Here is a 16,261-nt window from a genome sequence, read left to right on the forward strand (position 1 = left end):
CAAGTGGCAGCATAGAATCTCCTCATGATTCAGCGGCTGCCAACTTGGACTGTCCCCAGTTCCAACTTTAGCATCTTACTTTAGTCACTCTGCCATATAGTCAGTTCTCTTCTGTAGATGCACAATAGGAGGAAATTCTAATAAAGGAGACAAAGCTGACATTGTCCCGTCTGACCAAACATCCCCCGAGACAACAGGCCACCCAAGGCCAGGAAAGGCAGTTCCTGAGAGGAACCACCTGGGGATATTCTGTGTCAGGGTCTTGAATCATTGGCCATCCCTGAGCAGGCCTGATTGATGTGCCGCCTCCTCTGGTTGCCAAGGAAGCAAGGTAATCCCTCAAGAATGTCCAATCAGGGACTTCCCTGGCTGTCCAGTGATTAAGACTTTGCCTTCTAGTGCAGGGGGTGCAGGTTCAATCCCTGGTCAAGGAGCTAAGATCCCACATGTTTTGCGGACAAAAAAACCAAAAAACATAACACAGAAGCAATATTGTAACAAATTCAATAAAGACTAAAAAAATGGTCCACATCAAAAAAAAAAATCTTTGGAAAAAAAAAAAAAAAAAGAGTGTCTGATCAGGTGGCTCAGCCCAGACTCTGTTGTGAGGGCAAGAGTTGGGGCAAAATGGAGGGAGTATTGTCCTGGAAGTCTTGTCTCTATGTTAGCTAGACTTTAGCCTAACAGATGACATTAGGTGGGTTGGAACTCTCTGGGTCTTAGTTTTCTCATCTGTGGGGTTAATGACCTAGAATGGCTGGGCAGGAATTAGAGGATAAACTCACTTAAAAGCATGGACTATATGGCCTATTTCATTAGCATAAAGGCATCCAGAGTGCATTTGTGTTGACTGATAAAACTGAGAGTCTATAAACTTATGGTTACTGGGTGGGGAGGGACAGATTGGGAGTTTGGAATTGACATGTACACGCTTCTATATTTAAAATAGATAACCGACAAGAACCTACTGTATAGCACAGGGAACTCTGCTCAATATTCTGTAATAACCTAAATGGGAAAAGAACTTGAAAAAGAATAGATAACATGTATATGTATCTTTGCAGTACACCTGAAACTAACACAACATTGTTAATCAACTATACTCCAATATAAAGTAAAAATTTTTTAAAAACTGAGAATCTACATTTATTTACTGATGGTGGATTTCCAGGGGGCCATCAGTCCACAGAGAAGTCCCCAAAGAGATGAATTTGGTGAAAGAACAGGATATTCCAAGGAAAAAATTTTACCTCTTGTGACTGAATTTTAAAAAATATACCTAGAAAACCTTTGGAAGCAATTAAGCCTATTATATAAAGAATGCTTTGCCAGTGGGCTTAAGTATCATCCCATTGATTATAAAGAAAGAAAAATCCTCTGTAAAGTCAGGGGTCTGAAACTACTGTTGATGTCAAGATGGTAGTGTTACCATGACAAGTACTAGAGAAGGGTGTTGGTCTTCACAGAGCTTAAAAATAGAAAATTTGGTAAGTGTCACTATGTCTTCTTTTTTTGTCCAGGAAAGAGGGCAGGCCATTCTAGCTGACTGGTTCCAGTTCTTTAGACAGAGTGGAAAGGGGACAATTCATTAAGCTCTTTCTTATAGCCCAAGAAAAAGAGCCGTTAAACATATTCCACATCCTCTGTTGTAATTCTACTTTCAGCAAACAACTTTGTGATCTGTAATTTGTTTATTAATCACTCTTAATGAGCACCTACTATATGCCTGGCCCTGCTTACTACATACATTTCATGTGCATTCTCATACATGGCTCCTCACAGCAACCTTTTAAGGTAAGTATTGAGAACCCCAGTTTTAGAGGAAGAAGCAGACTAAGGGTGGTTAAGTCACTTCCTCAGAGTTACTCATCAGCAATGGTAGAGCTGTGATTTAATACTGCTTGGACTAACTTTCAACGCCTTCTTTCTTTTCCGCATGCTGCTGCCTATTGGAAGGAAACTGCGTGATGCTTCTGGTTTTCTAATCTTGCACCAGAGTTGTCTCCCTGGCTGGAAATGAAAGAGTGGCCACAGTTGGTGAGACTCAAGCCTCCCAAACTGGTTATTTGTGGGTGAACTTCTTATTGTGTTTGAATGGATAGGATGGGACCAGATCAGACCTTGAACTGCGGTACTCTCATCAAGATAGTGTCTCTGTGGCCCTGACAAAAATAGGTTGTCAGTTCTTCCCCTTATATTTTGGCACTGATTTGGACTTGTGAAGACACAAAACATTCTCTGTGTGGCATCCTTAAATGGGAAGCATACTGAAATTTACTTTTTCTCCTCAGGAAATCTCCAAATTAAATGGATACAAGTAGCTTGGTATTATTGCGTTTGTTTTCACAGCTGCTGAAATAGCTCTGGCTTTCCTGGTTTGATTCATGATAACTTTGGTTGAAATTACATGTGCCTAAAGATAGGACATTCAGGTCAGAGCTCCTGAATGGATATTGTCCTTTGTTTAAATGGGATCTGCTCATTTTAGCTCAAAGAAGTCCTTGACCCACAAATGAATATGAAAAGCCCATAGAAGTCCCTCAGTATGGATAATTTTATCTGTATGGTCTCAGCAATTCATATATATGGTGTTTGCATATAAGAGGGTATTTCAGCAATGAACATGAGGCATGTCTGACCCCCTTTTCATTGGGAAGGTTCATAGGTGCCTATATTGCATATTTGTACTGACACACAGCAATGAATTGCTTCAATGGTGGGTGATCAGAAAGGTGAGGGTGGTGGGAGGTGGCAGTAGACAGGGGTCTAAAAACCACGTTGTAAGATGGCCTGGGGGTTTTTAGCTCAGGGAAGAATTCTGAAGGAGGCAAGCTGTCTTCAGGTACTCAGGGGACTCACTTCCCTGGGCAGAAAGAAGTAGGCTTCCCCTCTTTTACCCTAGGGGGCAGAACTTGGACTAAAAGAAGGTAGATGAAGGAGGACAGTCATGTGGGGAAAATCTTTAAATCAGGATGCATGGGGAGTTTACTCTAAGGAGCAATGCTTGGGCATTAAAGTCGTTTGGAGTGATGGAGGGGGATACCTCCATACCTAATGATGTGCTCCGTATCACTGGAATGCATTCAAACCAGGGAAGCTATGGCTTGGATTCCAGCATTGGGTGAGAGGTTATACCCAATGACCTTAAGTTCCCTTCCAGTTCTAATTCACGGTTTGATTGAGACACTGATGTCAGTTACTCTTACGTGAATCAAATATGAGAAATCATTTAACAGTGCACGTTGGAGAAGAGCATATTTATGCACTAAAACTTCACTAATTTAAAATAATTGAAGGGGAAAGCCAGTTTGGTTGGTGAAGTTGATTATGAAATGCTTGTAAATAATAAAAGGCTATTATACGACTTTCAGGTCCATGGATGTGTGGAATTATGTCTACCGAAGTTGCCTGATAAAGGTCCTGCTTTAGGGAATAGAGAATGATTTGTAATCAACGTATCAGAGCACCAGACTTGCTGGCCTCTGCTTAGATTAGAATCAAATCATTTGTAATTCAGAATGTTTGAAAACAGTTGGTCTCTTAAGTAAATAAAGAGGCCCCTCAGATTTTCATTTCAAGTATTTATTTGCTGTCAGCCTTTCCTTTTTTTCTGTTGATAGTGCAAAGGGAAGCTTATATCAAAACATCACAATTAAAAAACAAACAAAAAGTGCACTATGAATAAATGAGGTTTTTTGCTATATTTTTGCCAGACGAATTCTGTTTCTTAGGTTGGATAATAGATTGCTCAAAACTCATGAAAGGAAACTTTCTGAGGAGCTACTGATATCCAGAGGGTGTGGCAAAAATTGGATTTAACATTTTTTAAATTCACTCATCAAACTTTAATATTCAAAAGATCACATATTATATGATTCTATTTACATGAAATGTCCAGAAATAGGCAAATACATAGAAACAGAAAGTGGATGAGTAGTGCTTGGGGATGGAGTGTGGACTTTGAGGGGAGGAACAGAGTGACTTCTGATGGATATGGGGTTCCTTTTTGAGGAGATGAAAATGTTCTAAAATCCATTGTGGTGATGGTCACACAACTCTGTGAATACACTAAAAACCACTGAATTTTATACTTTACACAGGTGAATTGTATGGTATGTGAATTATATCTCAAAAATTATGGAGCTGTGTTATGAGTCAGAAACTGCTCTGGGCACTAGAAATAGAATGTTAACAAGACTAAGTCCCTGCCCTCAGAGAGCTTACATTCCAATGGGAGAATCAGGTAATAAATGTGTGAGCAAACCTGTAAAAACATAACTTTAGGAAGAGATAGCATGCTGAAGAAAACTAAAGCAGGATAAGGAAATAGAGAGTGATGTGTGTGCATGCATCTGTGTATGTGTGTTTGTGTGTGTGTGTCTGAGTGTATATAGCTATAGCATACCTGTCTGTATGTGTGCATGTGTGTATGCACGTGTATATATGCACATTGTGTATATGTGTGTGTCTATGTGTGCACACATGTTCTCTATTTTAGATAGGGTGAATAGGGAGGACCTCTCTGGATCCTCCCAGAATGAGCCATCCAGATGACTGGGGGAAGTACACCTCAGGTAGTGCACACCCTAAGGCAGGAATATTTTTGGCCTGTGCAGCCAAGAAGCAGAACAAGGCACTTGTGGGAAATAAAGTTGGAGAGGTTGGCAGGAGTCAGGTCATGCAGGGTAATAACCATGATAATGATATCTGTGAATTATTTTAAGAGCTCAGTCTTAGCATTGATAATCACTACTAACTTTGCATGCCTTTTTTGTAGTCCATTAAGTCCTTCTCACAACCATTATCTTGTCTGATGCTCACAACAAAAGAAGTTGCAATTAGTCTTCCAGTCTAGAGATAAGGAAAATGTGAGAAATTGTCCACAATTCTTCCTGCTCCATGAGACTGTGACCCCACTTCAGACAATGACCCATGTCTGGGAATTCCTGTTTTCTCAGGCCCTATGTCAGCACTTGGTGCAAGACATAGGCCCAGTGAATGTTTATGGAATTTACTTCTCTGAGGTCACAAAGTGAGTGGACAACCAAGCCAAGACTGAAGTTCTGGTCATCTCATTCCATACCCTATCCTGTTTGCGCTGACTCATGTGGCCATGTTACTTTTCCCATCGAATCACAGAATGATGAGGATGACAGAGTCCTCAGGGGTTATCTTCCCCATAGGTTGATGTTTACATGTTCTGAGGCCTGTGGGAGTTTACGTAGTAGTTTCACAGGACTCTGCTAAAAGGGGTTGATCAGCCTCTCTTATAATTACACAATCCCACTTTAACTGAAGGGAAAGTTTTGATCAGTATATTCTATTAGGTGAATTGAGCATAATTAATTTTTATCCCTGACTTTTACAGTTTAGTAATTTTTATCTCTGCCTTACCATCCAGCCAGGCTCCCTCTTAGCAAATCCTACAGTCTCTCACCTTTTAGCTACATAACAAGGTGATGAAGGACATGAGTTCAAACACTGAATCGAGTTCAAATCCTAGCCTTGCTCTTAATAGATGTATGACATTTGACAATTAGTCATTCTGAGCTCCAGTTTCTCCATCAGTAAAATGGAGATAATGATATTATTGATCTCATAGGACCGTTTTGAAAGTTAAAGGTGCTCAGAGCAGCACCTAGAACAGAGTAAGCATTCAGTAAATGTTAGCTATTGTTAGCTAGTATGCTTATCCACTTGCACCTCCCCCCGCCCCACCCAGTACCACTCACTGTAGAGTTGTGGCTAAGGAGGCGAGACATGAGATAATTGCTTGTCTGTGCTTCTCAGTATGCAGAATTTAGGATGCTATCATGGAAGGACAATTAGGTGGTTCCAGTCCTTGGATTGGAACACAGCATGTGCACAGATAGAAACTAGGTTGATTAACTCCTGAGCATTCTACAGGGGGTTAAGGGAGGGTGTGATTACTGAGTCTACCCAAGTACAATCGTCCATATGAATGTCTGCGGCTGTTATTAAACTCTCCAATTGGAGGCTATTTTTACCAGGTGATGATAGAAATTGGGAGTTGGGGATTCAGGAGAACAGCATGGGCGGGGATAAAAAGCCATTGATAAAAAGAGCCATTTGCCTCCCTTCTCTTTTCCTCTTTTAGATTCTGGAAGGAACTGCTCTTTCTGGTGTCCGCTGCTGTTTTGTCTCCTGTTCAAAGATTGTCGCTGTTGCCAGGTAACTGCTGGCTCCTGCAAAGGCTTCTGGGGGAGTGGCCAGCGCTTGGCTGCCCACTGGCTGGGTGACTGAGAGGGAGCTGTCAAGGCTGACAGGAAAGGAAAACCAGGGCTGCTGAGATGGCCTCTAGGCTTATGGAAGAAGGGGAGGCCTGAAAAACGGAGATAACAAGGAAATCCTCAGCACCTCCTTTTCCCATGCATATTCATCTCTGGCACAAATAAGAAGCTAGTAAATATAAAATACTTTGGAAAAGGAATAAACAATTTGACTTATTCTTTTCTTTCTCCTTTAAAAATAAGTCCCCCCAAATTCCAGAAAACATGTGTGTATGGATGTGACTGTTGGTGCTATCACACCCCCATCCAAAGCACATCAGTCCTCCATCTCAGTACTCAAGGTCCGCTGTCCCAGTGACTCTTACTGTCAGCGTTAGGGGGAAGAAAAATTGTCTTCCCAGACTCTGCAGAGCTCCTTGGAAAGCCATGTCTCAGGGTCTTTTTCTCTCACATATTAAGCACTGATTCTCTTCCTAAATGAGTAATAACTTACACCAGAAAAAGAGCAGAAAGTGAAGCAGAATAGCAGCTGACTGTCCCCAGCGTATTTCACTGTTCATCGGTAAGCTGAGCACATGTGTGAGGGAATAATCCATTTTCACATGGGCAGTGGCCGTGAATCTTAGCTAGAAGGAACCTGGGAGATGATCCAGATGATTCCTTATTTCAGGGATGAGGAGAGAGCAGAGGTTAAGTGCTTATCAAGTTCAGGGATGAGACTCCAGATTAAACGTTCCATGAAAGAGAGAGGATGTCCATTTAACTCTCTATCTTCCACATTTTTCAATGTCCCTTATCATTAACCTTCAGCCTCTTTCCCCACAGACTGCTTCTGAGACTATCTCCCTGGCCCTCCAAGGCATGTTACAGCCTCTTCATTCTGACTCTGCCACCTAAATGGACCTGCCACCCATCTCTGAACAGTTTCCCAGACTTATACTTGGTTTCAAGGTCCTTTATTAGTTTTCTCTTGGTGAGTGATTGCATCATCTCTCTCTGTCAAGAAACGTTTCACTGACTCCAGCTAAAACAATTTGGTCTTGATTTCTTTATCTCTTCCATTTCCTGATTCCATATTTTATATTAATTATTTTTAGAGTTTCAAACAGGATCAACCATAAAAAGGGTGCTCAGAGTGCAGCTGACATGGCCTACGGAGATGAGAGAACACATCATAGGAGATGTTAGATTTTTTTTTTTAAGTAACGCCAAATAATTGGCCTTGGAGAAATGATTATTTCATTTAAAAAATTTGAGATGATAAGCTTAAAATATATTTAATTCTATTTTGTTTTAATATATATATTTTCTTTCTTTTTAAAATTAATTAATTAATTTATTTATTTTTGGCTGCACTGGGTTTCCGTTGCTGCACGTGGGCTTTCTCTAGTTGCAACGAGTGGGGACTACTTTTCGTTGCAGTGCACAGGCTTCTTATTGTGGTGGCTTCTCTTGTTGCGGAGCACGGGCTCTAGGCGCGCGGGCTTCGGTAGTTGTGGCACGCGGGCTCTAGAGCGCAGGCTCAGTAGCTGTGATACATGGGCCCAGGTGCTCTGCGGCATGTGGGATCCTCCCAGACCAGGAATCGAAGCCACGTCCCCCGCACCGGCAGGCGGATTCTTAACCACTACGCCACCAGGGTAGTCCCAATATATATATTTTCTTAAGGCATATAAAAATAGTATAGGCTGCTATTTATTGAGCACTTACTATATGTCAAAGTATGATCCTAAAGTAGATGCTTTACATATGTCATGAAATATTATCAACAACACAATGAGGAAAGTATCATTAACTCCATCTAACACAAGTGGAAACAAAGTCTCAGAGACCTTGCTTAAGGTCATGAAGAAGGTGGGCTTTTTCCAACTCTATAGCTTGTGGTCTTAAGTTGCCTCCATTAATAAGATAGCTTTTGCTTGATTGTCATCTTAGATAGATGTGAATACAGTGTAATGAATTGGCATTTTACAAGCCATGAGCAAAGCAACTGTCAGTTATCTGTTGCTGTATAACAATACCCGCAAATGTAGTTGGTTACAAAAGCCTTTATTATCTCACAATTTCTGTGAGTCAGGACTCTGGGCACAGCTTAGCTGGATTCTCTGGCTCAGGGTCTCCACAGGCTGCATTCAGGGCTTCATCTGGGCTGCAGTCATCTCTAGGCTCGACTAGGGAAGAATCTGCTTCTGAGCTCACTCATGTGGTCGTTGGCAGGACTGAGTTCTTCACTGGCTGTTGAACTGGCCTCTGTAGTGGGTGGAATCGTGGCCACCAAAGATATCAGGTCTTAATCTCTGGAATATGTGTATGTTACCTTAAAATTAAAAAAAATTAATTGTGGTAAAATACACGACATAAAATTTACCATATGGTAAAGTTTTTAATGAATGAGATTAAGACTTTTTTTTTTTTCTTTTTTTTGCGGCACGCGGGCCTCTCACTACAGAGGCCTCTCCCGTCGCGGAGCACAGGCTCGGGACGCGCAAGCCCAGCGGCCATGGCTCACGGGCCCAGCCACTCCGTGGTATGTGGGATCTTCCTGGTTCGGGGCACGAACCCGCCTCCCCTGCATTGGCAGGCGGACTCTCAACCACTGCGCCACCAGGGAAGCCCAAGAGATTAAGACTTTCGAGATGAGGACATTTTCCTGGACTATCTGGGTGGGCCCTAAATGCCATCAGAAGTATCATTATAAGAGAGACGCAGAGGGAGATTAGACACAGGAAAGGAGGGGGCAATGTGACCACGGAGACAGGAGTGATGCAGCCACAAGTCAAGGGATGCTGGCAGCCACTGGAAGCTGGAAGAACTAAGGGACAGATTCTCCCCTAGAGCCTCCAGAGGAAGCACAGCTATGCCAACCCCTTGATTACAGCCCAGTGAAACTGATTTCAGACTTCTGGCCTCCAGAATGGAGTGAATACATTTCTGTTGTTTTAAGTCACCAAGTTTGTGGTAATTTGTTACAGCAGCCATAGGAACTGATATAAGCCCCTCAGTCTCTTGCCACATGGACCTCTCTGTAGGGCATCTCACAAAATGGTAGTTTGTTTCATCAGACTGAGCAAGCAGGAAGAACCAGAGAGAGAGCATTAGCAAGATGAAAGTCATAGTTGTAGAACCTAATCTCAGCTCCCATTACTTTTGCTCTATTCTATAAATTAGAAGCAAGTTGCTAGGTTCAGACCACACTGAAGGGGAGGGGATTACACAAGGGCATGAATACCAGGAGGGCAGGCATCACTGGGCACCATCTTAGAAGGTTCCTACACAACAACCTACAATATTTGGTGTGAGATAAGGGGAAACCAGAAAGTATCTCAAATTGCTGATGAGTCCCTGTTGAGGTTTTTCTGTCTCTGGTTTCCTTCATTTGCCAAGGCAGCATTTACCTGGAGGGCTTTTGTTGGGAAAGACTTTATTTCCTATAAGATCCATTCTGATTCATTACAGTTTGCAGGGAAAGTCCAAGCATATAATCTCTACCCCTCCTTTTTACACCGACCTTAAATCTCACATCTTTCACGTAAACTGTCATGATCAAGTGGAAGTTTTATATAGATTCCCAGTACCCTAAACATAATAAACACATGACCTTTATCTTTTCTGAAAGAGGGAAAATCGAAGACACCCACAGAGAGATTCCATCTAGGGCTGATATATATGATTTATTTATAACTATTGAAGTGCTTTTGTTGCTGGGTTTATACTGAAGGGAATAGGTTGTTGCTTTAAGCTCTGGTCATATTGAAAGGGACCTTCCACAAAATAGGGAGTTGATGGAGGTGCTCTTCAGATCCCTCCCCTCTCCTCGTACATCTGTTCTGTATTAGAGTCCCGCTGGTCCCCCAGGGTACTGTTGTCCATGACATAGCTTCACGTCTCTTACTGACTTGTAGTGCTGTGTCCCAGGATTTTTTGGGTGCTTTGCAAACCAACTAAATCCTAACCACCTGAAGAGTTTGATAAAAATGCCTATATCTACACCCAACCCAGTTCTGCTAAATCTACAAAATCTGATGTGGGACCCAGAAACTTATATTTTAAATAAGCTTCCCAGGTGATTCTTAGGCACAATAAAGATGAGAATGCTAACATAAACCAAATTCCTTGCTCAAGCAGTTTTCCTAACTATTTACGAATGCTACATCTGCTGTATGATATTCATGTTTTTGCAGTCACCTTTTAAAGTATTTGGAAATACTTAACCCAGTATTTCCTAATAAGTGGTAATTTTACCACTGGTGGTAGTCATGATGATTTGGGGGTGTTACATATGTGACCTTTTAAAGTGTAACAGTGATATTTGTTATCTTTAGAGTATTTGTGGCCAATTTTATAGGCTTTACTTCTTGGTAGTGATATAGAGTTTCTTTCCTTCATAAGATTATTTCTGTTGAGAAAAAAAAAGGAGTTGGTTTAAAAAAAACATATTAAATAAGTAATAGAACAGGTGGTATACAGACCTGGCAGAGACAATGACCAACATAATCAAAGGGTTGAAGTCTGGGAAACCCTCTCCTTACTCAAAGGAAGGCTCTCGGTGGATTTCAGGCATCACAGTGGGAAGTGGAGGAGGCATTTGGGGTCAGAAAGGGCCTTTGTAGGTCACTGTCCATACTTTTGTGTGGAGTGGGCCGTGGTGATCTGCATCAGTCATGAAGCGAATCAGAATGAGTAGATGAGCCTTGCTTTCAGATGTGTCTCTTGTGAATAAAGAGATCCAGAGCAATAAATAATTGCAAACTGGTGCCATAAAGCTGTGTAGAGCCATAAACTTCTTCAACATCAGGACTGGTTCTTGGCAAAATGCAGTGGAGATGAAGCCCCTCCCATTCCTCCCCACCCACCCAGGTCCTTTCTTTGTCATTGTCAAAGCACCCACTGCTCCCTCCTTCCTTACCTTTTCCCCTTCCTTCTCTCCCACCCGGCCCCCATCCATTTTGGCTCTTAAGGGTTTTCATTGTTTTCAGAGTTGTATATGACCCACAATATTCCAAAGCATTGGTCTTCAAATTCTGTTGGATTGACACATTCTACCACAAAAATTAACTAATTAAAAATTAACTAGTATTTTCTTAATTTGGAAACAAAAAACCCTTTCTTTTTTTTTTTAACAATAAAGCAGTGACTTTACTTACAGATAATTACAATACTCTCTAAACAATGTAATACAGTATATGTTAAAACAGTTTGATGTTTTTGAAAATTTGATTTGTCATACAATACATTCAATAAGTGTTTCTTTTTCTTTTTGAATTTCACTACCCATTTGATGTCTTAGGACTCTGTTGCCCTTATGGTAGCCACTAGCCACATGGAGCTATTGAACACTTGACTTGGGGCTAGTCTGAACTGAGATGTGTTGTCAGTGCAAAATATACACTGAATTTCAACAACTTGGTGAAACAAAAGAGAATGTAAAATATACTATTAATAATTTTAAAATATTGAGTATATGTTGAAATGATAATATTTTGGCTATATTTTGTTAAAATATACCATACAAATTAATCTTACTTCTTTTTTTTTAACCTGTTTTAATGTGGCTACTAGAAAATTTGAAATTACATATGTGGCTCATATTAGCATACTGGTGGTTCACATATTTCTATAGACAGCATTGCCTTAGAAAATACCAAATTCAACTTGCAATAAATCCTGACCTTTTATGGACTTAACACTAAGTGATCATAGGCTCTGAACCTCCTAACATCCTCTGAGTGCTGATAATACAAAATAAGTCTTTGTTTCCTAACTTGGATATTTAGGTCTATTCCCTTATCTCCTTAGTTAATATTAGTAGATTCTATTACAGAGAGATCATCTTGGTCAAGCCTAATTCTTTCAAAACCATACCTTGTAATGAGACAACATTAAAATGCATGAAAAATTATTCGGATCAACCACAAAGTCAAAGAAGGATGTAGGCGTATCACGTTATTGAAAATATATTTGTAACAAGCCCAAGATTCCTTCAGTTATTTTTCCTGTGGCTTATTGATGAGAATCTTCCAATCTTTATAACTGGCAATATCACCTCTTCTCAGGTGGGATGTTTGGACCTCATAAAGCTCTTTCTGCTGCATGTATCATAAATCAGGCATTAAAAATTATAACAATCATCATTATGATTGAATAGCTTCCAGTCAAATCAATACCTATCTATGAATGTAGAGAATCAGATTATATTGTGACTGACCTGTTTTTTGTTTACCTAAATCTGAAGCCAAAATAAATAATTTGGTATTCAGGCTGTGTCTTTTGTTCTAGCCACGCCATTAAACAGAATACTATTGGCTTTATGCAGCTCTGTTAGTCTGTTGATGCTGTGACTGTATATACTCCTAATTTTACTGGACAGTGTAGATGAACACCTGGTACTGGAGGTAGATCTGACTTCATTACTCTCCTCCTTACCCTGAACCCTGGCTGACCCTTGACATCATCCTTAACAATATCTGCTTTGCTTCCTTAATCTTCACGCTGTCTCCAGCCTCCTGGTGCTGCATTGTGGCCTCAGCTTAGAGAAATGCATAAGACTCACTCCAATGCATTGTCCCAGTCCTGGCCTGGCCCAAGCTTGCACCCGGGCCCAAATCCCAGTCCTAGCTTAGCTCCTATCTGCTGGCTATATTTGTCCTATCCTGCCAATATTCTTTACACATTTGATACCTGATGTCTTGTGTCAGCTAACAAGTTTAGGTAGTCAACAAAACCAATGAAAAAATAGCAAATGGATATTAAAATTCAGCATCATAATTCTACAGTCTTTAATGAATTCCCTCAGGTAATTAATTTCCTAGAATATTGAGCATGGCATATCATTTCTTACCCAACACACTTGGGACTCTCTGAAACATAAGACAAATAATCTTGCCACAAATTTGTATTGAGATTTAATTAACAGAAAGCACTATATAACACATGGATCAGACACTATGAAGAGTCACTGCTTATAACCACAGCATTTGGATACTGAGCATCCTCTGTTGTTAAATCCTTTTATAGAGCAGACTATTGGAACCATGAGATGTACTTGCTTTGGAGTTCAGGTTTCCTATAAGTCCCATATATTGGATATTTTAAATTCCCAGAGTGACCTTTCAACTTGGTTATATTAAGCTGTTGATGACTTCACTTTGTGATTTCTGGGAAGCCACAGTAACACTTGGCTGTCTAGCCAGGACTCTACCTGAGGCATGCACCACAGGAAATCATCTTTGGAGCTGCCAGGGTGAGGAAACCTTGATTCTTTTTGCTATGGCTGCCATCTTGCTTTTGTCGTCAAAGGCTTTGGTCCAAGGATGTCTACTCAAGCAGCCTTTCTTTTTTTCTGTTATAGCACATCCATGTTTGTCAATCTTAACCAACATATAACATTGTTTCTAATAATAAAATTATTTCTAGCCCAGGTGCTTCACAATGAACATCATCACTTGCATGTTCTCTGCCATCTTGGTAAGTCTGAGAATACTTTTGCTGAAGCCATATCTTCTCCTGAGAGATTTTGGCCAAAGGATTTAAATTCCATTGACATTTTAACATTAGCCATCAGAAGAAAGAATTTGGAATGAGTGGTATGAGTCCTTCTTAGACTCTTAAAATTCCACCACCTAGTTGTTTGCTTATTATTTATTAATTCAAAAAATAGTTATTTAGTGCCTGCCACTGGACAGGTTCTGACTGAGGCACAGGGAATGTAGCATCCTACAAGAAAACTCAGAGCACTAGGACAGCCTAAGTACTGCTATAGGGTTGAGTGTGTGTGTGTGTATGTGTGAAAGAGAGAAGAGACAGAGCGTGAACTACAACAGACTTTTACTTCTAATTTCATAGGGGTTAGGAGTTGTAGAGCCAGCAGATATTATTCTGGAATAAGATTTATCAGGATTTCTTTGCTTACCTTACAGCAAAATTTCCCAAATGTCTTCAAAGATGGAATCATATTTTTAGCATTTGATGAAGTAATTTAACTGATTTGTTGTTTGGCTGCTTTCATTTGTAATTCGTGCTTTCATGGAATAAAAAAATCCACCAATAAAAAAAAAAAAGATGGAATCATAGTTTTCACAAAACACCAGTTAACGTCCTGGGAGTACAGTTGGGGAAAACATCCAGGTCAGTCACAAATGTCGATTCTTCCTAAATTAGTCTTCTGGAGCTAGCCCTTTTCATTCCACTGCTGGTAATCTAGTCGCATCCCTTATCTGCTCACAACGGGGCCATTGCAATAATTTTCCAACTCATCTTCCAGACTTCAGTGTCTCCCAATGCAGTACACCCTCTGTACTGTACTAATATTGGCAGCCTTTTATTGAGCAATCTACTTTAGTTGGAAGCAAGGCTCAGAGAGATTAGGTACCACAAACAAGGTCACATAGGCAACAAGTGGCAGAGATAAGAATTCTTTCTATTAAAATGGTGTTTTCAAACTGTGATCTGTAGAACCCTGGGAGTCTAAAGACATTCTCAAGTAACTTTCAGAGCATTTGTAAATTATATGTTTTCCTTTAAATGGCAATCTGTTAATCATGAGAATATGCTAGACCACCTGAGTGACTGTCTCATAACTGAGGACTGGGACACAGTTTCAGTGCCTGTGTTTGTGCTCATTGTAATGCTGAGAACAAGGAGTGCTACTTTAACTGGGATGGATTTGGGGGAAAAAAAGCAGATTGAGGGGTATTTTTTCAGCAGTAATTTCAAGAATCTCCATCTGGAAGAAGACTTTTCCATCTTTTCTAGCTCTAAGGTAATGGTTTAACTATTGTTGGTGGTTTACCTTCTTTCTTTGGGGGTAGGTTGGGCACAGATGGGTGACACAGGCTTGGGGAATAAGCAAAAGGGAATGATTTTATAGTGTCCGGTAAACAAGAAATAGGATGGAACCCAACTGCCAATCAGTCAACCAAGAAAAAAAATTGGAGAAATTAAAAATACTAGTGTGGCGCTATGTCTCTTAGATGAAGGATTATTGGGTTAGCTCCTATCTAGATCTCCAGAGGCTACAGGTGTCTCTGAGTGTGTGGGAAGGAGCTGCCAGTTTGTAAGAGGATTAGTGCCTGTGATGGGGAATGAAAGGACAATTAAGGATCCTTGAGAATTTTTCAAAACGAGTCATGGGTGAGGATGGGAAGATAGAATGCAGGACAGAGAAATTCTTCAGAAAACCTGCCCTGGTGGATTTTCCTGCAGCAGAGAGAAATGAAGGTTTCTCTAACCTCTTTGTCTTTTAGTGCAATGCAGTGATTTTCTTTCTTTTTTTTTTTTTTAAACATCTTTATTGTAGTATAATCGCTTTACAATGGTGTGCTAGTTTCTGCTTTATAACAAAGTGAATCAGCTATACATATACACATGTTCCCATATCTCTTCTCTCTTGTGTCTCCCTCCTTCCCACCCTCCCTATCCCACCCCTCTAGGTGGTCACAAAGCACCGAGCTGATCTCCCTGTTCTATGTGGCTGCTTCCCACTAGCTATCTGTTTTACATTTGGTAGTGTATATATGTCCATGCCACTCTCTCACTTCGTCCCAGCTTCCCCTTCCCCTTCCCCGTGTCCTCAAGTCCATTCTCTACGTCTGCATCTTTATTCCTGTCCTGGCTCTAGGTTCTTTAGAACCATTTTTTTTTTTAAGATTCCATATATATGTGTTAGCATACGGTATTTGTTTTTCTCTTTCTGACTTACTTCACTCTGTATGACAGACTCTAGGTCCATCCACCTCACTACAAATAACTCAATTTCGTTTCTTTTTATGGCTGAGTAATATTCCATTGTATATACGTGCCACATCTTCTTTATCCATTCATCTGTCGTTGGACACTTAGGTTGCTTCCATGTCCTGACTATTGTAAATAGAGCAATGCAGTGATTTTCAAATGTGGGTCAGGGGATGGGTTATGTCAGACTTGCTTATAGTGCTGGGTAAACATGCAGCTTTCTGGGACTGAATCAGAATTTCAGAATCTCAGGGAATGGGGCTGGTCAGTTGTAGCATTCC

The sequence above is a fragment of the Hyperoodon ampullatus genome (assembly GCF_949752795.1).
Source record: "Hyperoodon ampullatus genome assembly, chromosome: 2".
NCBI lineage: Eukaryota > Metazoa > Chordata > Mammalia > Artiodactyla > Ziphiidae > Hyperoodon > Hyperoodon ampullatus.